Source organism: Gouania willdenowi, chromosome 1 (genome assembly GCF_900634775.1).
Source record: "Gouania willdenowi chromosome 1, fGouWil2.1, whole genome shotgun sequence".
In the NCBI taxonomy this organism is placed as follows: domain Eukaryota; kingdom Metazoa; phylum Chordata; class Actinopteri; order Blenniiformes; family Gobiesocidae; genus Gouania; species Gouania willdenowi.
The window spans coordinates 4793058-4819126 of NC_041044.1; the positions used below are offsets into that span (position 1 = coordinate 4793058).

General features: G+C 36.3%; 1 protein-coding gene across 2 annotated transcripts in view; it reads right to left on the reverse strand.

Annotated features, from left to right (window-relative positions):
- The window catches only part of mgat3b (beta-1,4-mannosyl-glycoprotein 4-beta-N-acetylglucosaminyltransferase b), a 129275-nt gene that overhangs the window by 69371 nt on the left and 33835 nt on the right, over window positions 1-26069 (reverse strand). For both annotated transcript variants that reach the window (XM_028447054.1, XM_028447044.1), the window contains exon 2: window positions 11042-11118. The gene's annotated coding sequence lies outside the window, so the exon portion shown is untranslated. The remainder of the gene's footprint in view (window positions 1-11041; window positions 11119-26069) is intronic.

Sequence of the window (26069 nt, forward strand, 5' to 3'; positions counted from 1 at the left end):
AGCAAACCACACAAAAATGATGTTAATCATGCAGATATGTTTCAGTGTCAGACAGCATTCTACAGAGGACTACTAAGAGATCAAGCACCCATACTACTGCTATACTATAAGTTGGTACATTTTACACTGGAAAGAGGTAAACTGATAATGATGCTCATGTTTACATAAACTAGGTGAGAAAATACATCATGATAAAAACACTAATGTAATGCACCAAAAGCCACCATATAGCATAATTTTTGCTAAATTTTCCAGGGTAAGGGGGGGTAAATAAACACAAATACAGACATTAGCAACTATGCTGTCAAGTGCTAAGATTTGTTGATATAAGATCAAATTGTTTTAAATATCACTAATGGCGATGCAATTGTTCTGTTTTGTTGTAGTGAGAAGAATCTTCAAGTGTTCTACGTGACAAAATGATGAAATGTAAGCAGTTGAATGTGAAGAAGGCCTGACTGAAGAGGAAAATACCCATTGGCTGGCTCAGGAAATTAATTTCCTAATCAGGATTACAAATGTGTCGTATGTGTGACACAAACAGAAAATGCTGCCAGAAACACAACGCTTTTACAACTGATGAAATAGATGATGGATGGGATGCCCTGGAATGACAGTGATGACTCAGCATTTTAAATACTACGCTGTACACCAGAAAGGACGAGCTTAGCTGACTGTCAAAAGTGACAAAACAATAGCTGAATATTTGGTTATTATATATATTATAATATCATTACTGAGCAGCCTAGCTCATAGAAGGTAGACAGGTCAGTGGTTTGTGAGAAAAATCTGAGCCATCTTGACCAAACAATCAGTCCTGGAGATTACAAGTAAACTGCAGGAGGTCACTTCACCCAATAAAGGAAATATCAACAAGCTTGAACTTTGTTCTTCCAAACTCAAGCATGTCGTCTTTAGTCACGTCATGTGCATGGAAAGTAAAAGGAAAGACAAGTTTTCAGAGATAACTGCAAGGTCACTAAGACCTTGACTTCTAACAATCAGTTTAGCCTTGAGGTGAAGTCAACAAATGTTGAAGCTCTTACTCTCAACCACTTCTCACCACTTTTCTTAAAGGGACAGTAATATGAAAAAAAAAAAGACACTTTATAATGGTTTTGCTGCAGTGATATACATTCCTTTAGCTTCATTCAGAGGGGCAAAGTTGAAAAAGTTCTGTTTCCTCCCTCCCTTGCTATTCCACATTTTGTAAAAAAAATAAACTAAAAAAAATCAGCTCCAAACGGGCCAGTCGGATTTCTCGCGTTGTGACGTCATAACGCAAAAACTCCTCCTGACAATCCTGGCTCCTCCTACCTATAAGAATGTGAGCTCCTCCCTCTCAAACCACCTCACAACTAAAACAAAAACTGCAGTTTAATATAGAATATACTTACACAAAATATTTTCTCTGTATTTAATCCCTCCCTGAGGAGGGATTAAATGCGTTTAAATTACGTTTGTTCAGAAGCTATCATGTCAACGTAATCGCTGCTGAAGCGATGGTGCATGGGAAAGCGCTATCTCAGTCTGGATCCAGTAAAAACTGATCATAAAAAGCTGCAAATAGACTGATTTACCCACCCGGGTAAAGTTTATTACGGTGTGTGTGGGCAGCCGTCTTATGTACAGTACCCAAGCCCGTCATCTCAACACCTCAGAGCTGGTAAAATTGGACTCCACATGGATTATTTTCTTAGACAACTTGTCCAAAATGAGTTTGAACATGGCAATGCACCACCAAGACAAAGAGATGAAACACCATCATTAGAAGAAGACAACGTAGACTGGCGCTTCAAATATACCAATTTCGACATACTCCGTCTCACCCACTCTACACTAGAGATGTAACAATTCACTCAACTCCCGATACGATTCACGATACGATTCTCTCACGATTTATTCTACAAAATGGGACTGTAGTCAAATGATGACTGAAAAATATTTCTTTATTTTTTTTTGGGAAAAAAAACTGTATTATTTTCCTTTTATTCATCCTTGTCAAAAGAATCCCTTGATAAACTATTCAAAACAATGCAATTTACCTAAAAATAAGTCTTGAATGAAATAAATAAAGGAATAATACAAATGAAGAAGAAACCTATTAATTTAAATTCTGGTTCTATAGTAAACAATGCAAAACTGCATCATAGTTATTTTTCTTTTTAAAAGTGCAACTGAAAATGTACTGCCTTAACAATTGGACTTAAAAAAAAAAAAAAAGTAATTGGACTGATTTACGTCAGATATTTGTTTGGACCAGCAGAGGGAGCTCATAACCCAGTGAAGAAGAGATGCTATGCTAGCAGACAGAGCTAATAGAAAACGTGACTTTTATAGATATTCACGTAATTGTACAGATATTCTTCGGTGCTAAAGGGGCAAGGAATCATTTATGAACATGTTTAAGAGTAGATGGCGGCCAGACACAAAGTAGTAGCAGAGTCCGCCCGCTGTGTACACTGCTGGACAAGAGAAGGGATAAATACATAACACCCTCTGCTGTTTAAAAAAAGTACTGCGATTCAATTTTCAAAGTTTCAATGTCAATTGTGATACCTATGAATCGATTTTTAACTGCCTTACGATTAATCGTTACATCCCTACTCTACACCGATCCGTAACTTCTGTCTTGTCCAACACCTTAAGCACATTGCTCATATAACGAGAATTCCTAACTCAGCCCTGCAAAAACAAATTCTGTTCTGCGCTAATAAACCGTATACCCGTGACATATGGAAAAACTGCGATAAACTTACGGGCCTTTCTACTATTCAACTGCAGTGGGAAATGGAAGATAAGTCAAGGTTCCTGCCTCTGGTGGAGCGAATCCTTGGCACCCAACCCTCTGAAGCAGTGGAAGGGGAAAATAGATGATGACTCATGAATATGCATGAAAGCCCCAAAATGGCCTGTTTTTAGAAGCGTCATGAAAGGGAATTTTCAGAGGGCTAAAACTCCAGGCGAGTTTGGGAAAATAAACCTTAAATACTATGTTGTTGGAGTTCTTAGAGACAAAAATATCATAATACTGGACCTTTAAACATGTCTCTCTAATCTGGAGTCGTTTGGGTTTGAAGCTGTTTCATGATCTTATAGTTTGTGTTTCAGGTGTCAGGTCATGGAGATGTAATAGAGACTGTAAGACTGTGAAAACATGGAGTTATTGGGGCCCCAGCTTGGTCACAGCGTGAACATCCAATCACATTAGAAAGAAGGAAAAAAATTAATAAGCTGCAGATGAGATGGTTTAGGAGGAGAAACGAGATCATCTCTTCACTGGTACCAGGTTTTCTACATAGTTTCCTAGTGATTAGGCCGACAGCCTCCATTCCACTGCTCATTCCATTTCCTGCTCTTGGTATTGCTTACATTTTTTAAAGCACTGCGGGAGGATAAGCTTCATTTCCTGGATCACTTCAGTTTAAATCAAACAGCTGCATGAAACATAGGAGGGGGGGGGGAGTGAAGCTAAAGACCTGCAGCTAAAGAGGAGAACGAGTTCTGGCACCTTTTAGGAAACATTGGAGAGAAACGACAGAGGTTAGACTTTATTAATGAGGCTAATTAGTGTGGTCGGACAGGAGGTCATTCTTAATGGAATTAGCTTTCAGCTAACATTGTCCTATTGTCATTGGTAATTTGAACAAACCAAGTCCATCTGCATCTGATTCATTCACACTTTCAATCAGCATCATCCTAAACACAAACAACTAATCCAACAATGATACAGCTCCACTGATACTGTACAACTGATGAAGAGTTTATTATTTATTACTCCCTACTTTTACTTAGAATAATGAATTTAAGACATCTCAGATAAAGATGGACAACTGTTAGCACAGCAGGGCCAAAAATGTTGACTATTTAATTCAAGGACCACAATATCAACATCAGTAATTACAATAATACAGGAAAAAAAACTAAGGGTTTGTGTGTTTCTGTTGTCCTTTTTATGTTTTTCTATCTTTTTCCATATATTTCTGTTGTGTTTTTGGAGTCATTTTTGTGTATGTTAGTCAATATTTTGAATACTTTTCAGTTGCTTTGTGTATAAATGTTTTCATTGTGTGCATTTGTTGTCTTTTTGTGCATTAAGATTAATGGCCAACCTAAGCATTAATACAGGAAGCAAAGGGTTATGAGCGTTTTTGTTGTCATGCTGTATGTTTTCGTAGTCATTTTGTATAATCTTCTGCCCGTTTGTGTATTTACGTTGTTTAGTTTACTTTCTTGTATATTGTGCGTTGATGTTATGTAAATGTTTTCATTATTTTGGGTATATTTGATGATGTATTGTAGATTTTTCCTGTTATTTGTGTATGTATTTGCCCTTTTGCAAAATTTTTGATATACAATTGTTTTGTATACAATAATACATATTGTTTTTCATGGGCATCACAAAACGACCTCAGTCGTCAATGACAAAATCACTGCTCCTCACTAAATGTTTCTCATCTTCACAGGATGGTATTCATCCCTGTTGATGGACGTGCACGTCTGCTTCGCCTTTCGTCTTCTTCCATCTGATTGGTGCGTTCTATCTGCACTGGGCTGTGCAGAGAGGGAGCTCGTGTCTCTGATGTGGCACAGCAAACGTGTGTGAAAGTAGATCCAACAGCGTGTGTGTGTGTGTGTGAACCCTCAGTGTGGTGTGTGAGCTCATCTCTGCTATCAGAGCTGCTCTGTCGTCGCTCTTTATAATTTAGCTTTTATTTTTTAGCATTTTTAGCACCACCATTAGTACACATTTGTAAACACTAGTGCAGTGCCCATAGGAAGTATGTATATATTTAGCACTGTAATATAGACTAGCATACATCTGCAACTTGCTGAAAGAGATAGAGCTTTTTTCTGTTGATACTTGTTATTGAAAGAGGCCATTATGTCTCTAAATAACTTCACTAATCGATCTTTATTTGTATAGTGCCAATTCACAACACGTGTCATCACAAGACACTTCACAGAAAGCAGGCAAAAGACTTGTTTGTAATCTAATTACTTCATGACTTTGATGCTTTAGATCCACATTACATAAATCAATTTTGTCCTGTATTGTTAACTATTAGAATATCAAATTTAATTAAAAGACTGTTATGTGGGGTGGAATTGCTAGCTTAAACGTCCAACCCTCCTACTTTGTCCAGGCTTGGGACTCTGAGAAAACTTATGACATCAGCAAAGAAACTTGCTTTATTCAAGAGAACCTGTGACATCAACACATTTCATAACAATGAGCTGTTCTGCAAAGCTGCAAACAAGAAATAATTTATTAACAGTATCATTGCAGTCCAAACAAACCCATTGTTGCACACCCTTGAACCAAGCAGCAGCCGTGTTGAAAGTCTCAGCTCTGTCTGATCCTGATGCGCTGAGATATTTGAGCCACAGATACACAGACAGAGATTCCTTATTTTATAGCTAGATGACACCCAATTCTAGACAATAATTTGCAGACGTGTCTAGAACACTGATATATCCTATTAAAGTAGAAGTACTGTTAAGTAGTAAGTCAAAATACTCAAGTACAAGTAAAAAGTAGCTCAAAGTAAAAGTGGTAACATACGCTGTCATAATGCATGAACAAAGTGTAATGAAGGCTGTCATTAAATGCTGTTCAGTAAGGGCTCTATTCTCCCATGTGCACAAGTCCAAAAAGCCACGCAGCAGCGCTGTTTTTAGCTGTGTGCTATTCTCCCACTGTACTTAAGTCAGTCGCTGCGTGCCTTCATCCCAGTTACGTACTGTGGGTGGAGCAGCCCTGAAATGTGGGTGTTCCCATTCAAATCTGGCTTTAAGCACATTCTCCGGTGTGTGTAAGTCCTTTTCCTCTTACGCGCTTCTAACCCCGGAATAAGTGCAGCACCCCCATAAGGTGAAACATTATATTGCACTAGAAATATGGACAGTTACATTTGAAGCCACACGGACATGTGCGTCGTGCAGCAGCAGCCGTGATCACTCAGCTGCTGCTGTATGATTAATTAAAACTCTGACAGACGCAGACTTCTGTCCACGTTGGTCACAGTGATTCAACTATTTTCATACTATGTCCAACGTAAAGTCACAGTTTGATGCACTACAGAGTGAAACAAGCTGTCATATGCAGATGAGGATGGACCACAAACAGTTCCCACACATATTTTAATGAGGCTCAGCTCGCTTTAAACTATTTATATTTAAAACTGTTTATTATGAAAGCCAATAGTTCTGTTTCACTGCAAACATCCCTCTGTATTAAAGCAGCCACATTATTTCCTCTACAGCTATCTATCTATCTACAGCATCTAACTCTGTCACGCTTTACAGTTATGACGATGATCAAGAAAAGAGATTAACTGTGACTCAGTCACACTGCAATAATCTGATCAAATCAACCTGCCACATTGTTTATAAATGAAGGCGTTTCAAATTAAAAGTGAACTTTATCATTTTCATGGATTTCAATGACATTTACAAGCATTGGGAAAACTCCAGGTTCCGTGATTTCTAGACAACCCCATGACATCACCACCTCCTTTCCTTCAGCCCGCCTTCACACACACACGCGCTTTTGGTCTACCTTACGCGCGATGGGCGTGTCAACAGCCCGGACCAGAGAATACGCACAGGAGAGAAGTGCGTAACTGCAGACGCACAAAAAAAGCACTTAAGTCCAGATGGGAGAATAGACCTCTAAATCATGACACCCTTGGAGCTATGTTGGTATTTTTTTTGGTTAGGTGGAGGGATCTAATGAGGCTAGGTAGGGTTTAGGTAAGAACGACATGTAATGACAGCCTTTATTATGCTTTACTCATGCTAATGACAGGTGTAATGTCATAATAATGTTTGCGTTAAGTCAGCCTAATGTATAAAACTTCAAGTAAAGTGATTCTGTAAAAGTTACTAGTTACTTTCACCCCCCACCGTTCATTGAGGTAATAAATCTTGCCATGGTTCCCTTGCATACAGTAAACATCTCATGTATAAACTTGAAAAGGAAAAAAAAAAATACTGTAAATATATATTGCAGGATTTGGGAAACATTTTGAGTTCTTTTAACAACTTAAGATTAAAGAATAACTGCCATCATGTGATATAAGCAAGTAATAATAAAAGCAACTGAATTACAGTAACGTGAGTACTTGTAATCCATTACTTTCACCTCTGCTTGTTTGCGCTCCACTGAATGCAGAGCATGACTCCTGTAGTTTTCATTATTGCTCTGCATCAACCATCATCCTTGGTGACCTGCTGTGTTGATTGGATGCTAATCTCTTCAAAACAATTATATGTGAGCAACAAACTGCAGAACTGCAACTGTTTACATGTACAACGTGCTTCTTTCACACATATTAGAGGTCGACAATTGTCAAAATACAGTAAATAACAGCAACAACTGAAACAGAGGCGTCTTTTAAAGTGTATTATGTCCCTATTGTACTCAAAATTAATTTGCTACCTGCAAACCTGAGGCTAATAACTAATCATCCAATAACGTGAGCATATTAGCGTGCTTAGCTTTACTAGGTTGGGTCAGAGAAATGGGGTGTTCAAAGCAAAGCAGGTAAGTGCTTTAATTCCCCACATTTTACTGTAATACAGACGGACTTAGGAGAACTTCATTTAATGACTGGATCAAAGAAGTCAAAGCAAAGGGAACAAACATTTTTAAAAGTCAGCAGGACATACAGTAAGTGCTAAAAGAATAAAGCCCAGGCCCAAACCTTTTCTGACCACAAACGTTTAAAGATTTGTTCATTTTTTAAATGCTTTAATGAGATTTTTCCATTTGTTGGTGTATTCAAGGAAAACAGGAACAATCGCAAATCTCTGAAATCAGCAGAACTAAAACAAAGAGAGACTGGTGGCTCGTCGAGCTGTGACGCTAGGTTGGCTAGCAAAGCTTAAGTGATTTAAGGCCCTGCTTACACGACAACGTTTTGCTTCCGTGTCCATTTTTGATTCCAAAAAGTTCCACATTCACATGGCAACATTTTCAAAACGATCTGTATTTACATTAGAGCGCTGGAAGCATAAAAACGATGTAGTAAACATGGCTGGCCAATAGATGGAGGTGTAGTTTTGCAATGAACCAAAATAAGCAAACAAGTGTTAGCATGCGTCACTCTTTGGATTTTAACTGAATTTCTCCAACAAAGTGTTGATTTGTTTCACCATCACTTAGATCAGTGGAGATGTATTTTATGCCTGCACCAGATTCTGACCAATCACAGAGCTTCTCTCCTACTGAGAGCTCTTTGCCTGAACCCGGGGTCGTGCTTCATTTCTATTATTTTAACACAGACTCTGGTTGGACACTGAAGGTGATGTGTTTCAATAAGCGTGAGACAACGCACAAATGTTTGCTGAGAATGTGAATGGATGCTGTCCTCTGTTACATGAATAAATGTTGCTATAAAATGCATAAATGACTAGTTTTTGACCTGTTGTGTCGCTGTGTGTTTCACATACAGGATGTATGCATTAAACCGCTACGTAGCATCATTAGCATCACATGAAGCTGCTTGTCATGTTTACAGTTTAATGCAGAACAAGTGGTCATTAAATAAAGCTGAGTTATTAAAGAAACCCGCTAGGGCTGCAAGGTTTATCGATATCGAATTGCAATCGAGGTTTTGACTACTGCATAGGGATGTAACGATTAATCGTAAGGCAGTTAAAAATCAATTCATAGGTACCACGGTTCACATCAATGCTCTGAAAACTGAATCGCAGTACTTTTTTAAACAGCAGAGGGCGCTACATATTAATCCTTCCAGAAGCGGACGTGACGGGTGGAATCTGCTGCTATTTTCTTTCTGGCCGCCATTTACTGTTAAACATGTTCATAAATGATTCCTTACCCCTTTAGCACCAAAAGAATATCTGTAATATTACGTGAATATCTGTAAAAGTCACATTTTTCTATTAGCTCTGTCTGCTAGCATAGCTTCTCTTCTTCACTGGTGGAATAACTGCATGCCAACCGACCACTGGGTTACCAGCGCCCTCTGCTGGTCTAAACAAATATCTGACGTAAATACAGTAAAATGACTGCTTTTTTTTTTTTTTTTAAAAGTCCAATTGTTAAGGCACAAAATACATTTTCAGTTGCACTTTTAAAAAGAACTATTATGCAGTTTTGAATTGTTTACTATAAAACCAGAATTTAAATTAATAGGTTTCTTCTTCATTTGTATTATTCCTTTATGTATTTCATTCAAGATTTATTTTTAGTTGAATTGCATCATTTTGCATAGTTTATCAAGGGATTCTTTTGACAATGAAAAATAAAAGGAAAATAGTACAGTATTTTCCCCAAAAAAATAAAGGAATATTTTTCAGTCATTTGTCAACATTCCCATTTTGTAAAATAAATTGTGAGAAAATTGTATCGTGAACCCAGTATCGTGAATTGAATCGGGAGTTGAGTGAATCGTTACATCCCTACTACTGCAATAACGTAACCTCAAGAGGCTGAGGTTTGAGCGATGTTGGCCAATCAGAATGGTGGAGCCTTGCGATCTCAGATTCAGCTGGGACAGATAAAAGCTGAGTTTCCATAAAGCAGATCTTAACGTGTTTAGACAGACACTCTGTGATTACTCCAGAGGGCGCTGTCCACACAAAACCACATATTTTTGAAAGTAAATTGTGTTTTGCTCTAATGTGGGGCAATAATATGTTGTTTGACAGTCTACAAGTAACAGGACTTCCTTCACTCATCATTTTAACAGCTTATGCATTTAAATGTATAAAATGTAAAAAGCACAAATCAAATCGCAATATTGGTCTGAAAAATCAATTAGGTTTTTAGTCAAAATCATGCAGCTCTAAAACTCACCTACATGTGCGCCATGCACGGCTGTGAATAGTGTTAACAACAATGGGTTCAGGATTAAAGAGAGATTAGCTTTATTCTGGTTCAGGTGGTATTCTGACGGCTACATCCTACTTGTAGGTCTGATTAAAGCTAACAGCCATTCTGACAAAGTATCATTTCCCCATTTACACGGACATGGAGAGGGTTGCATTTCCAGAAACTTCCACTCTTGAGCCCGTTTTCAAAAAGTTCTGTTTTTAAGCACAAAAACATCATTGCCGTGTAAATGCACCGGCAGAACGCAACAAAACTTTAGCGTTTTCACTCAAAAATGTTCTCGTGTAAACAGGACCTAAGATTAGCAGCATAATCCAAGCTTGCGTTCAAAGGAAACCGTAGAGATGATTATTTTATTTAGGAAATGAATGATACGTCTTCAAAAGTGGAAGAACAAAACAATCAAGATGTTTGTGAAGCTAAAATGTTAACGAGACTAATTTTAAAACTGAACCTTAAGATAAAACAGATATTAAGTTTGAATTTATATTCGGTTATCATTTAATAAAAAATACTTTCAAGTAAATGCTGGACTTTGAGGTTTCACTTGTAAATTAAATGTATTAGCATGTTAACATTTGTCAACAAGTATTTAAGACACTGAAAAGGGGCGGTGTTATAGAACCACAGATATTCTTTAAGTTTTTAGTTAATAAACATCGCTGTTCCCTGTTTTATACATATTTAAGTAGCCTATGGTTAGCTGCTAAGCTAACGTTAACTATCTAGCCATGTTGATTGACTTTCACCACATGTAAAAACCGTTCAAGTCAATTAAACTTTATTTATATAGCGCAAATTACAACAATAGTCATCTCAAAACGCCGATTAGAATATAGCAAAACTTTAAGAAAAAACCCAATGATAGGTTTGTTTTATAATATTGAAAATATGAGATAACACGTAAAAAAAAAAAACAATAATATTACACCATTTCCATTACTGAACTTAAATAATTTAATATAGAATCTCTCTAATATTGACAAGACATCTGACGAGTGAAAATGTTGAGCCGGTGAAGCAAAGGATAAAAAATGTGGACCAATCATGTGACTCACATCTCATTAAGACACAAAAATACAATAATTTACCAAGCAGTAAATGAAAAGCATCATCACTCATCAATATCAGCTGATTAGTCAGTGATCAGATCACAGTGAGGTGGACTGGTCCTACCTGGTGTGTTGTTGTAACAGTAATCCTGCTCGATTGGAGAGCTGCTACCCTGTGGTCAAAGGACTCTCCACCTGCTTCTGCAAACAAACAGAATAATAAAGGTTTTCATTGGCTGCAGGAATCCAACACGTGACAGATAAAACGTGTTTGATCTGGACACACACACGGCTTTGTTTTACTGTGACAACAAAATGACAATAATAAACTGCAAAACAAACATTTTCTACAAAGAATTGTATCATTTATTAATCAGGATATAACTTTTTCACTTGTGATACAACACTATGTAACCGCCTTGAGAATTGACCAGTACCGCTGACATCCACAGGTGAAAGTACTGGATTACAAGTTACTCACATTACTGTTATTGAGTTGCTTTATCAGTCCGATATTAGCCAAAAAAACAAATATTGGAGTTTATCGGACTGCATCTAAAATCTCTGATATATATCAGGAGTGATGATATCTCGATATAATGTGATTTTTATGCACGATCGTTTATCGATATGCTTGTCCAAGGCCATTTTTTTGAAAAAACCTTTTCTGTTTTTTCACTAAAATGTGCAGGTACGTCTTCGCAGAAATGTTGTCACTGTTTGTTGAAGGAACCAATATATTGTTTAGTGGAATATTGCACTATAATGATGTCACTGGTAAGAAAGACCCTATTTATTGTTTACGGAATTCTACATTGCAATGTCTGTATTCTGTAGCAATGCTATTGCTACAGAAAACTTATTCGCTTACAATGGTATGTTGACACTTATTTACAGAAATGTTGCACTAAAATATTGTCACTGTTCATAGGACACTTTTTCAATTTATTGTCTTTCAGAGATAAAATAAAAATTGTATTTTTTCACTTAATCTTTTTTTTCTTGTTATGTCATAGATTATCATAGATTGATTACTGACCAATATATCAATAATCTCAGTATCGTCATATCGTGAGACAATCGTTATTGTGAGCGTTGTATCGTGTATTGTATCATGAAGTACCTAGAGGTTCCCACCTCTAATATATATATTATATTTATTCAATTGTAGAATACTGTAGATATTATGTTTAAGGTGAACATTTATGTAACCAATTGGTTAATGATAAACGGGTCAGTTTTCCTCATACCTACTGTTCCGTACTGTTACGACCCCCTCTAGGATGTTCACCAAAAGGCTTGACATAAATGACACCGAACAGAAATCAAAGGTTTTCAAAAGTATTTTTTAACAAAAATCTTAAAAGTAGCAACACAACGAAGTAAAAGAAAATAAAGGCCCTGGCCAAACTAAACCAAAGTAGGGTGGACACCGAGCCAACCCTATACATGGCCGTCGACCCAGCGTCCACCCTCTAAACTACACACAGTAACACACAAAAACAGGACTCCCAGAAATCTCCAACCCAAACTAAAATAACAAACTTACAAAGATGTCGAGTGGGGAGCTGAAGAACCCTCCCCACATGTCTGCTGCTGGTCTGTCATTGTACCTCCTGCTGGTCCTTTCAGCCCTTTATAAGCTCCTCCTCCCTCTGCACCTGATTACTGATGTGAATCAGGTGTGTTAGGTGAGAGGGAGGAGGAGCTGAGAGGCACCAGCCGCAACACTGACTATTGTTCTCTGTTTGAGTAACATTCCACACTACAAAATAACCAGTGCTGGGAACGTTACTTTAAAAAAGTAATTAGTTATAGTTACTCACTACTTGCTCCAAAAAGTAACTGAGTTAGTAATTGAATTACTCTATAATAAAAGTAACTCATTAACAAGGAAAGTAACTATTTGTGTTACTGTTAAAAACAAAAGTTGCTCTTTGTCAAATAATTCAGATTCTTTAGATGCGTGTGTTGTTGTGAGGTGCTTCATTAAATTTGAGTTGATTACAACGGATGTGGACAAAGTCTTCACTCCTGGATATAATGAACACTTCACATGTACGTTCTTGTCTTTGACCATAATTAATTTAAAGTAGTGTTTGTATCATCACCTTAAAAATGACAACTTTTCATCAGACTGCTCCACGCTCACCATCTCTGCTGATCCATCAAATCTGTAGTGTGTGTGTGTGTGTGGGCACATGTGTAAAAACACTGGCTCTGATTGGCTACCATGACACATGACGCCCCCTTAGCCAATCATAATCGCTCACCTTGTTTTTAACCCACCTCCTCACAACAGAGGGGTATTCCATAAAGGAGGATTAACAAACTCTGAGTTTATCCATAAACTCTGGGTCAACATACCCCGCGATGGGAAACTCCGGGTATCGGATTCCATTACAGCTGGTATGAAGTGGGTTAATCAACCCTGAGTATGTAAACCTTGGGTTACTTACGTGCACGCGCGCGATAAAAAGCCATCACCAATGGATCAGAGATGACTCGAGCTGCCATGGCAACCACCCGGAAAATAGTATTTATTCACCCTAATGGGTGAAATAAGCCGGTGTTTGAGGAATATGAGCCTGTTCTAAAGGTGCGTTCAGTCTTCAGTGACTATAGTAGCTTAAATCACCCATAATTAGTCACACTTTTTGGTCGCTTCATCACTTTATCTCTTCAGTGACGTGACGAGCGGTGAATAATATGACTAAAATGTATCTGAAGAGACGTGTCAGCAGCATAGGATGGCTGCATAGAGAGTCCTCCTGTTACACTGGACATGAAGACAGTAAATGCCGCTTGATATCACATCATTTATATTGATTTTTAATGTAATATTGTCGCCAGAGTCATTCAACGTCCTAAAAAATGTCATAAAAAAAATCTGAAGCGGGACGCGAACCCACGACCCACCGCTTCCACGCGCAGCATCACAACTTACTGCACCATCATATCTTCATAGAGCCGTGATCTACAGATTTAACTGTATAACAATATAAAACAACAATCGAACCTTAAAAGTGGATTCATTTAAATGATCATCTCCTCCTTTATATTATCCACAGGTTTGTATTCAGTGAACTTTACTACAGACGTCAGTAGATGTTTTAATGCAGATCAACCTCAACCTACATCCACAATGTTATAAAGAAAATTATCGTTTGCACACAAAAAAAAAACGTAAAGCAACACAACATTAGTAATGATGTGAACACGTCTGTGGTGTGTGATGTTACTTATGTGTTTCAGAGAAAAGTGTTAAGGTTTATTAAAGTGTTCAGAAACGGTGTTCATGTGGGCGGAGCCAGGTAGAACCCAGGGTTTCTTTGATAAAACCTGCCAGTGACCAGGTTTAGTTCACGGACAATGTTGCCATGGTAACACACTCAGAGAAGAACAAACCTCGTGTTTAGGAATGAGATACTCAGAGTTATTTGAGCCTGAACATACTCAGAGTTTGAACATAACCTGCTTTATGGAATAAACCTCTGGTGAGTAAGAAGCCAGGAGTGTTTTCAGGTAACAATTTATTCAATCAATACATGTAACGCACCGTATTTAACGTTCAGTAGGGATGGGCGATATTGACAAAAAAAATTATCCCGATAATTTCTGGTATTCATCGCAATAAAGATAGCAATCACGATAAATAAAAACTATTAAAAAAAAATTCACAACTTAGGGTAAACAAGTTCCTTACAAACAAATAAATGTGAATACATCAACACATTAAAAAAAGCTACAATAACTGCTGACTCAAAGAGTTCATGAGCTGATATTTTATGGAATATATTAGTGCATGTGGATCACTATTAGTGTTATCGTATGTAATTCATTTATTTCCTCACTTGAAATAAAATTATTTTAAAAAAAAAAAAAAAAAAAAGCACATTAAAAGCACAAATAACTCCTATGACAATTTTTGGTCATGTTGTTGATGTCATGTGTTTGTTGATGATTTTACTGATGATTTTAATTGATTTTACTGATGATTTTAATTGATTTTACTGATGATTTTAAATGTTCTTATTGATTTTAAACAATTGAATGTTTTATCATGTAAAGCACATTGAGTTGCCTTGAGTATGAAATGCGCTATACAAATAAATTTGCCTGGCCTTGCCTAGTGTTTTTACTGCTGATGAAACTTGTTTATTTCATATTTGATAATGAGTTACATAAAGTTATGATTGATAAATATGTCTTTCTGATTTCCAATAATTAAACCAGATCAAACTGATGATTTAATCATTCAGTATATTTATGTGTAATAATCTCAATAGTTACATTAGTCTAATGGGACCAGCTTTGTCTGTGAACACGTGAAATATAATTAAAAAATATTGCGTTTCACAAATTGGGATGAATGAATAATGATAGCTTCCATAAACAACGTTCCACTCCAGAGAATAAGTTGTTGACAACAAACAGGGGCAGTTTTGGCCTGTGGAACGTGTTTTTTTTTGGGGCATTCTTGGCTAAATTGAGAGACAAATGGCACTCGCTAATTTCCGACATGGGAATTTATGGTTTATATCGTGGGATGACATATTCTTACCGGTGAGAATGTTTTTGACGATAAATCATAAACTATAAAATATTGCACATTTCTAACGTTCAGTAACGTTAACGGCGTTGTAGCGGTATAAAAAGTAATTAGTTAGATTACCCCGTTACTGAAAAAAAAAAAACGCTGTTATTTTAAACGCCGTTATTCCAAACACTGAAAATAAGTTATAAAAGTATGTACGATTCGTGTTGATATTGTATTGGTTCGATATTGGTATCGACCAATACCCAAGGCTGCAATAACGGTATCGTATCGGAAGTGAAAAAGTTGTATCGGAACCGCGGTGAGACTTATGACCAAAAATAAACAAAAATAACTTGTAACTTTTACTTTGAGTACTATTTAATTGAGCTACTTTTAGTTGTATTTGAGAATTTTCGAGTACAATTTCAATCAAGTAACAGTACTTTTACTTTAGTAGGATTTATCAGTATTCTAATGATATTGATCAGCACGGATCAAACATACTTGTATGACTTATTATGTAGTGTGTAATGTTAGAAAGGTTTGATCAAGTGATAATAGTCAAACAGAAATCAATAGGTTTGAGAAAAACATACCCATTTATTATTTACCAATGGGTTACATAAACATACAAATATTCTGCAATTGAATACAAAAACCAACAACAATAAAAACAAACGCTGTGTCTGTGATTATATCAGAGAATTTAAATACAGCCCAATATAACGGAGAATTTCAACCTCTGACAACTTTTTTTAATCAAATTGTATTTAATTTATTGATTGATGAGTCGGGGTGAGTAATGGCAAGGATGTTGCAATACGATACGTACTGCGATATTATCATGATATCACAATATATTGTGATATTCTACCCAGTTAATGTCAAAATTAAACGTAGAGATAAAAAATCAAGTTGATTTTTTTATATGTCCATCAGAAGATATTGATCATTCAGAGGACACATTTAGTCAAAACTATTTGCTTCAAAACATCCTATTTATTATTTATTATTAGAGTTTTTTTGCACATTTTTACTGAAAAAAAGAAAATGCAGTTTCACACACTACTGTCATAAAATAAAGTGCAACAAGTAACCATTGCAAAACATTGAAAGCATTGTAATAACTGTAAGTGAGAACATAAAGGATAAAGTACTCGGCGTTACTGACAAATGCACAAAAATAAGTAAAAATGTATCTTATTTTGTCAGTTTGAACACTGATCATATGAAAATAAAATGCCTGTGCATACACACTGCATATGTGTTCTGTCACTGAACACAATGAACTGAAAAGTATGCGGAAAATAAAGTGCAAAAAAAAAATCTGATATATATATACATATTTTAATCGATTAAAAAAAAATCCATTTAAAATTGGCTCCCAAAAATCGTGATATATGGTGAAATAGATTTATTCACACCCCTATTGATGAGGCCTACACTATGTCTTTATGTGATACAAAAACAACTTTATGTAATATATAAATGGGATTTTCTATTATTATTTTTTTTTCTGAAAAAAGGAAACAAATTATTATTATTAAGTTTTCTTTTCTGTCTATCTTCTAAATTCTAGCTTTAATTAAACATAAGTATATTTGTGTCGATTACTCAAGAAGCAATCAATACATTATTCAATTACCAGAGATATTGGATAGCTGCAGTCTTACTTTATGTTCATGGAAAATCTTTGATTAATGTAAATAATATTTCTATCATAACTTTTTCTGAGTTGGTTACAGTAGATGTTTTATAAACTTGGTTTCTTTCCAGAACGATCAAAGAGTGTGTAAAGCTCTAGTTTAGTCCCAGCACATCTCAACCTTTTCACAGTTTGTCAGCTTTGTCTCCTGCTGATTATCTGTGCTCCATCTCATAAACCAGAATTACTACATTGTGTTCAAAGTAGCAACAAATCTGCTCACACAACCTTTGCACAACAATAAGCCTGTGGCAAAAAGAAACACGATATTCAGACTGCGGGGCAGTATGTTGTCCTGCTCTTTATGGTACGCTCAACTCCACACGTTTACTGAAGGAGGACCTGTTGGAATATTACATTATTTTAACTCTTTATTTCAAGCTCGATGGACGTTCACATCATTCAGATGATCCAAAACCTCAAAATCAGTTGATCTTTCAATGAATATGAACATGTCTGCTGTCTAGTGATATTTTAGGGCCTGGGGGCCAATAATTCTGTGTGGCCCCAAAAGTAAATGCACAAAATGGCTCCAAAAAACATAAATAAAGACAGAAAAATACACAAGACAACTGTTCAAATACACAGAAAAAAAATACAAAACAACAATAAAAATATGCAAAATGAGTCCAAGCACACAAAATGGCAAAAGAATACACAAAATGACTAAACATACATAAGATGACAACAACAAAAAAAACACAGAAAAGTACAATGGAAACAAAAATACATAAAATCATAGTAAATTACACAAAATGATTCCAAAAATACACTAAGGGCCTGTACTACAAAGCTGGATTAGTATATCCTGATTTCTCTCTGTTAGCTTCACCAAACCAAACATTCTCTGTCAAAGAGCAGCTGTACTATGAAGCAGGATATCAACAAGTTCACTTAAGACAGGTGATTTCAACCCGGCTACGTGTGCGCTCCTGTGACAGGTGGAGATTACAGCGTCAGACCAATCACAACCACAGAGAAACTGTGTAGAACAACTTACGTCACAAATGAGGAACAATTCTTTAAAAATATGAAGAATTAAAATGTTCAGACCAAAAACAACAGTGTTGCAGCAGAAAACGCAAGATGAAAAGAACACAGACAGGAAGCTGCCGACACTGTTAATGTGTAAAAGCGTGAGATGATCAATAATAATCCATAATAGGGCTGGGCGATTTTGCCAAAAAAATTTCAATTTTTTATTTTTTTTTAAATGCACTTAAAAATGACTTCAGACATCAGATATATTGTCAAAAGTGCAACTTTATTACTGTGATTGTCCTCAAGAGTTAAAATGCATAGAACAATCCCAAAATAAAAAATAAATGAAGCTCTGACATTCAACAATTTCAAGGTTTAAAGGGGACACATCATGCTAAATCCACTTTTTCTGTGTTTAGAAGCACAGAAAAGTTCAAATTAGTCTCTTCAGGTGCTCCGTTGATATCTTTATATTCTGTTTTGGTCATATTTTTCAATCTGTTTTGATTTTTCGATTCTCTATTACGTTTTTTGAACAATAACGTCACAGTATTTGCAGCGGAACTGCCAAATTAGGACATCGACTCCAGGTCCAACACCTCGAGCAATCCGCCATTTTTATTTCTGGCTTTTATTTTGTAGTCCAAGCTCAAGGATGCTGAAGTTACGAGAGGATAAGTCAAAATGTTTGGTTGTTGGATGTAGTAACCCACACGCTTCATTACACCGTCTCCCAGCATCAGAACCTTTTCAAAGTGTCTGGTTGAGTTTTATTTTTCACGGAAATGTACCCACATCTGTGGGTAAGGTCCTTTTTGTGTGTGTGAAGCACTTCAAGGATGACTGCTTCATCAACCTCCACCAGTATAAAGAAGGATTTACAGAAAGACTTTGTCTGATTGAGGGTTCAATTCCTTCTATCTTTGGAGACGACGAACAGAGCACTTTGGTAAGCTGTAAATAACGCTAAAAAGTGTGATGATAAGACGTCCCTGTCATTGTTTTGTTAGCATTAGCAGTTGCACCGTCTTCAGACTTCATATGTTAGCGCTGTGTGCTCGTTTTAGATCCTTGATTTAATTTAAGTCTAAAGTTTTCATTAGTCATTTCATTTTGCCGTTTTTGTCTCCGAAAAGACTTAAAATGCATTTTGTGACGTTAGCTTGGCGCTAGCGTTAGCTCGGTGCTTGTGTTAGCTCACTTGTTAGGGTTCTGCAGGTTCATCATCTTCATTTCGTCTTTCGTTGTTGACATTTTGTAAATAACGTGTGAATAAACATTTTCTGCTGCTACATAATCGCATCTCTTCTATCAAACTACAAAAATGGCCGAACAGGGTGGAGTTGAACCGAGTGTCACCTCTGCAACCTGAAGAGGGGGCGGGGTATGAAGTGTCTCATTTGCATTTAAAGAGGCCGCACCAAAACGAGTTGCTCTCAGAAGCACATCAGAAGAGGGGTAGAAAAGGGGTGGAGCTATAATAATGAGGAATTCAGACCCAAGCATTGCAGTTCCACTTTATATAGACCACAACTGTATGCTTTATATGTAAAAAAGAAGGATTTAAAGGCATGATATGTCTCCTTTAACTCAGGTTTAAGCAAAAGTGCAACAGTAACTTCACTGAAGCTTCAATTTTCTGATTAGGAAATCAGATAACTCCATATTCTACAACAAATTACATTACAATTAAAAAAAAAATAATAAACTCTTTCCTTAGCATCTCAGCATAGTGCAAATAAATCTATTTTATTATTTATTTATTTAATCTATTTATTTTATCTACAAATTCAATTAACTGATGAAATTTATTTTTTTTGCCCAGCCCTAATCTATGGGATGATAAACAGACACAGCGCTCTGATCGGTTTCACTTTATTACAGCACACACGTGTTTCTCTTCAGGTAGTCCTCCTCAATTTATCACACACACACTGGGATGAGAGCATATTGTTGTACAGGACACAACAAATAAATCCTGTTAGCGCGATAAGAGGACATCCTGCTTCATAGTACAGGCCCTAAAGAAAACAAAGAGACAGAAAAATTCACAAAATGACAAAAAAATACAAAAACAAATCTACATACCCATAAACTATAAAGCTGGATGTTCTTTTATCACGCTAACTTCCGGGATTTAATCAGTGTGTGCTGGACTATGAAGCTGGCTAACGTGTTACGGAGCTAAATCACCATGGTAACAGGCTGAACAACTAGCTTGGTCTGGACCAGGTTTTGTTCTGGCTAGTATCTGAGCGAGTATTAAAGCCCCGCCTCCTGACCAATCAGTTCTCTTAAAAAACAACCTGTCCAATAAAAGGAGGATCATTGTGTAAGTAAGTAGTTTCTTTATAAAGCACTTTTTGCAGATAAAATCACAAAGTGCTGTACAGAGTTGTGTTAAAAATACAAGTACAACATCATAATAGAATAATAAAACATGGGTGCATATACATCATAACAGCAGCAACATAAAATAATAAAAAAAAACATTTAAAATCCAGTTAACTAAAAGCTTTTCTGAAAAGTAAAGTCTTCAACAGTTTTTTAAAAGTGACCACACAGTTGAGCTCCCTGAGAGACTGGTGTGTGAACACGTCTCTGTGTGGATCTGATGTGACGCTGATAGAAGAGAGAATATTTATCCTTTATTTACCGATGACGTCCTATAGGAAACATATAGATTTATATCTGATGGACTGACCTACATTAGTCAGTGCGTCAGACATTTTCAGACCAATAACTTAACTAATTCATTAATTCATGTGTTCTGTGGCGTCCACCTTAGGATGTAGACTGATCTGTATGTACACAGCATCAGAGCCCCAGACAATGTAAAAGTAAAAGTGAAACTGATCAGTGTCTGTTTATTCTCCATTTATAATCTCACGAGATTAAGCATCGACACTCATCAATTCCTGCATTAATTACTTGCTGCTTTTACTGCAGCAACAGTGTTGTTTTTGGTCTGAATTATGGATTTTTAAAGAATTATTCCTCAATTGTGACATAAATTGCTCTCCAGTTCCTCTGTGATTGTGATTGGTCTGACGCTGGAGTCTCCTCCTTTGTCACAATAGCGCACACGTAGCCAGGCTGGAATTACCTGGTTAACTTAGTGAGTTGTAATCTAGATTCATAGGACAGCTTCTGCTAATGGAGGTAAATCCAGGATATAATTATCTAGCTTTGTAGTATAGGCCCAAGATAACAACAAAAGGACAACAAAAACACATAAAATTACAATAAATTACACAAAATGACTACACACACATAATATGACAACAAAAACAAACAAAACCACTTGATCTGTAGTAATACATAGTTATCAACATAGTAATCGATAAATCGGCAAATCTGTTGCTCAATTGATTGATTTGTTGTGAATTTTCTAAATTGTGAAATTTAGAGGCCTCCTGTAGCTCCACCTTTAGGACGATTGAAGAAATCTGACATTGGATTGGACCTTTGTGCAAAATGTGGAGATCGTTCGCACATGGGAAGTAGTTTTTCCTCAGAAGAAGAAGAAGATGTAGAACAACAACAGATTTTCAGCAGCTTAGGCTGGTCCTTAACTCACTCAGTGCCGTTGACGAGAAAACTCGTGAATTGCGTTTTATCACTGAGATAACTACAAAACACCCTGGCGGAGGTCCCTCATCAATATCTAAGCTGCAGTGTGATGTAGTGACCAACTGTGCCCTGAAGGTGGCAGCAGAGCACCTTTAGATGAGACATTAGCCACTGATGCTACCATTAGCTAAGAACGAAGAAGCAGGGACAAGTGAGAGTATGGCGCTATTGTGATATTGTGACGTATTCAGCAGCTCACAGCATCACATACTAACACAGAACATGTGTGGACCTGAGTGGATTATTGATAATGTTGCCATCGTGAGATAAAATCATCAACTAACCGGGCTAAACGGGTCATCAAAGTATGTCAGGAGGAAGAGGAAGTTACGTCTGTGTGATTGACAGAAGGAGCAGATACAAAATACTGTAAGTAAAACACAAAATTCTGAACCAGATAGCATAACACTAGGTGACAAGTAGGTGGCAGCAGTGCACCTTTGGATGAGAAATCACCCGTGATGGGCAGAGCTCAGACGGAGAGGAAAGGGGTTTACGAGACAGAAAATGGCACTACGAGAGCTGATGCTGAAGTTCACAGCAGCTCACAGTAGCTCACACTCGACCAGAGCACGTGTAGAACTAAGTGAACTATTGAGAGTGTGGCGATGGTGAGAGAAAACGATCAGCTAACCGAGCTAAACGGGTTATCTGTGCGTATCGGGAGGAAGAGTAAGTTACGTCTGTGATTGACGGGGGGAGGAGATACAAAATACAGTAAGTAAAACATTCAACTGTGAGCCAGATAGTAAATTATTAATAATTTTTCCATCCAAAGCCTTGTCTCAGTGTTGTCATTTATTTTAGAAGGAAACCAATGTTCAGATGTTGAAGTTTTCAATAAAGCAAAAAAAAAAATGCTTCAAAGTCACTAACAGATTTTTTTTAGAAAAAGCCTGTTTTTCTCAACTTTTTGCTCTGAAACTGGCAATTTGTGTAAAGCTCTATGCAAGAACTAAACAAGCTACAAACATTTTTTGATGAAAGTAGAGACTTTAATCTTTCAGAATCTGGTGTCAGATTTCAGATCGTCATAGTACAAAATATTCTGTGGGTCTTTAAAAATCAGTCAAAATGCTCTAAAACGACTGGCACTGGGGGTAGAAATACTGAAAATGGCTGGCACTGAATGAGTTGAATATAAATATCATCCTTTAACACTGCGTTTCCAAATCATCCAACAACTAGGGGTGTGATTTCACGATATATCGCGATTTTTTGGGTGCCAATATTAAATAGATTTTTTTTATTTTATTTATTTAATCAATATTTTTGTGTATTTGTGCAATATTTCAGATCAGTGTTTAATAGGGATATAACGATTAATCGTAAGGCAGTTAAAAATCGATTCATAGGTATCACTGTTCACATCGATTCTCTAAAAATTGAATCGCAGTACTTTTTTAAACAGCATATATTTATCTTTCTCTTGTCCAAATGCTGAGGCGGCGGGCAGAATCTGCTACTACTTTCTTTCTGGCCGCCTTCTACTCTTAAACATGTTCATAAATGATTCCTCACCCCTTTAGCACCGAAAGAATATCTGTATCACGTGAATATCTGTAAAAGTCACGTTTTTCTATTAGCTCTGTCTGCTAGCGCATAGCATCTCTCCTTCACTGCACAGAATACCTGCATCCCAACCGACCACTGGGTTACCAGCGCCCTCTGCTGGTCCAAACAAATATCTGACGTAAATCACTCCAATTACTTTTTTTTTTTTTTTTTTAAAGTCCAATTGTTAAGGCACAAAATAAATTTTCAGTTGCACTTTTAAAAAAAATAATTAATAAGCTTCTTCTTCATTTGTATTATTCCTTTATTTATTTCATTCAAGATTTATTTTTAGTTAAATTGCATTGTTTTGAATAGTTTATCAAGGGATTCTTTTGACAATGAAAAATAAAAGGAAAATAGTACAGTATTTTTTTAAAGGAATATTTTTAAATTATTTGTCTACAGTCACATTTTGTAAAATAAATCGTGAGAGAATCGTATCGTGAACTCAGTATCGTGAATCGAATCGTATCGGGAGTGTATCGTTACATCCCTAGTGTTTAAACTGATACTATAATAGGACAGATTATTTTTTCTTATTTTTGTGACTCAGGGTGATTTATCCTTAATGTTCTCACTTACAGTTGTTACAATGCCGTCATTATGGTGTCATGGTTACTTTGAGACTTCTACACAGTAGTTTCAGTGAAAAGAAACTTGTTGCACTTTATTTTATGATGGCAGTGTGTAAAAATGTGCAAAAACACTAATAATAAGTAATAAATAGGATGTTTTGAAGCAAATAGTTTTGACTCAATTTGTCCTCTGAATGATCAATATCATCTGATGAACACATACAGTTACTTGAGTTTTCATCTCTACTTTTAATTATGATATTAAGTAGGTAGAATATTGGGATATATCACGATAATATCATATCGTGACCCACGTATCGTGATATGTATCGTATTGCGACATTCTTGCCAATACTCACCCCTACCAACACTACAAAGATTAGTGATGACGGAGCAGAGAACCAGGACAGGGTTGTGTCTGAGAGCAGTCAGTAGAAGATGAGGTTGAGTAGATGGTGAGACAGACAGACGGTGTGAGGAGGATCATAAACAATGATGGACCATAAAAGACAAGTGAATTAAGCCCTTAGAGGAGATATATCTAATATCTGAACCTGACCGACACCCAGAGGAGAGGAGAGGACAAAGTCACGTCAGGAGAAAAGCCTCCAGACTTTTTATAACGATCGAAATCACAAGGACAATCGTCTGAGTGCACACACACACACACACACACACTTTTTAGTTTCTTGTAAAAACAACCTGCTGGCATCGTTGCACGTTGTGAGACAGTTTTCTTTTCTAAAATGAAACTCCAATCGTCAGTTTTTCTCCTTCTACACTTAGATACCTCAACTTTCAGCACACAACACACTATAGTTCCACTACACACACGGGACACAATTATCAGCAACAGTCTGAAGTAGAAGTGTGACGATATCTCGATATATCACAATATTCTTTCGCACGATCGCGCCAAGTATCGATTTTTTAAAATTTTTTTTGAGGAATTGAATTTAAATTGCAGCCTTTGCGATAAAAAAAAAAAAAAATCACATTTTATGATACCGTGATAATATTGCAAATGTAATTAATCATTTAGCCTTAATATCCACAACTACATTATTTAGTAATTTACACAATGATTCATGTTTTCATGGAAAAGAAACTCAAAAAAATATCCCCAAAACTCACAAAATGACTGAAAACCCAAAAAAATACATACAATGACTCCAAAAAACATACACATCAATAGAAAGATACACAAATGGGCAACAAAAATACAGAAAAGGATGACATTAAAACACGAAATAAAAACAGCTATACACAAAAATAACAGAACAATGTACAAAACATCAACAAAAATACACAAAATGACAACAAATATACGCACAATAAACTTCAACAAAAATGAACAACATGACTCCAAAAACCATACAAATTTACAAACAATAAACAAATATACACAAAAATAACTGAAAAATATGCAAAAAGCGCAGGAAAAATACACAAAATGAAAACAAATATGGGCAAAAGAATGAAAATACAGAAAAATGTTCCAAAACAAAAAACATTTTTCTGTTTCTATCCACCCATTTATCAAGATACATAGTGTGTAAATGTGTGATACTTTCCCAAAACATGCATGTGAGGATATATTCAGTGTCAAATAACAACTTCTACTTGATATTGTATATAAGAAACATATATTTACTTTTGTATTTATTAATACAAATATTGCAATTTCTGTTTCAGGAAGTGAATTCCATATTTTCCATCCACAAAAAATATGAAGGTTTGTATTCCATCCCCATCAAAGACGCTTGGGTTTTCCACCTGTGGTCTGAAGTATTCCTGTGTGTGAGCAACGCAGCAAACAATCAAGACTCTGCTCTCAGCCTGCCGTGCATGGTGCATCAACGGGCCAATCAGGTGGGAGGACAACAACTGAACACACACACACACACACATTTACAGGTTATAAATAAATGTTAAGGTTGAACCTTGGTTTGATTTAAAGCTTTTATTTTTCTCTCTGTAAGTCAACAATTGGCTACTCACACCTTCAATGTCACAAATACGAGTGATTCACCATATTTTAATTTACATGGTGCCGATAAAGACATCTAGAGGTACATTTAAATGTGATAAAGATCATTTGCAGAATGAGGTCTGAGAGCGTTTCCCACGGTAAAGTTCAACTAACATGAAAACCTAAAGC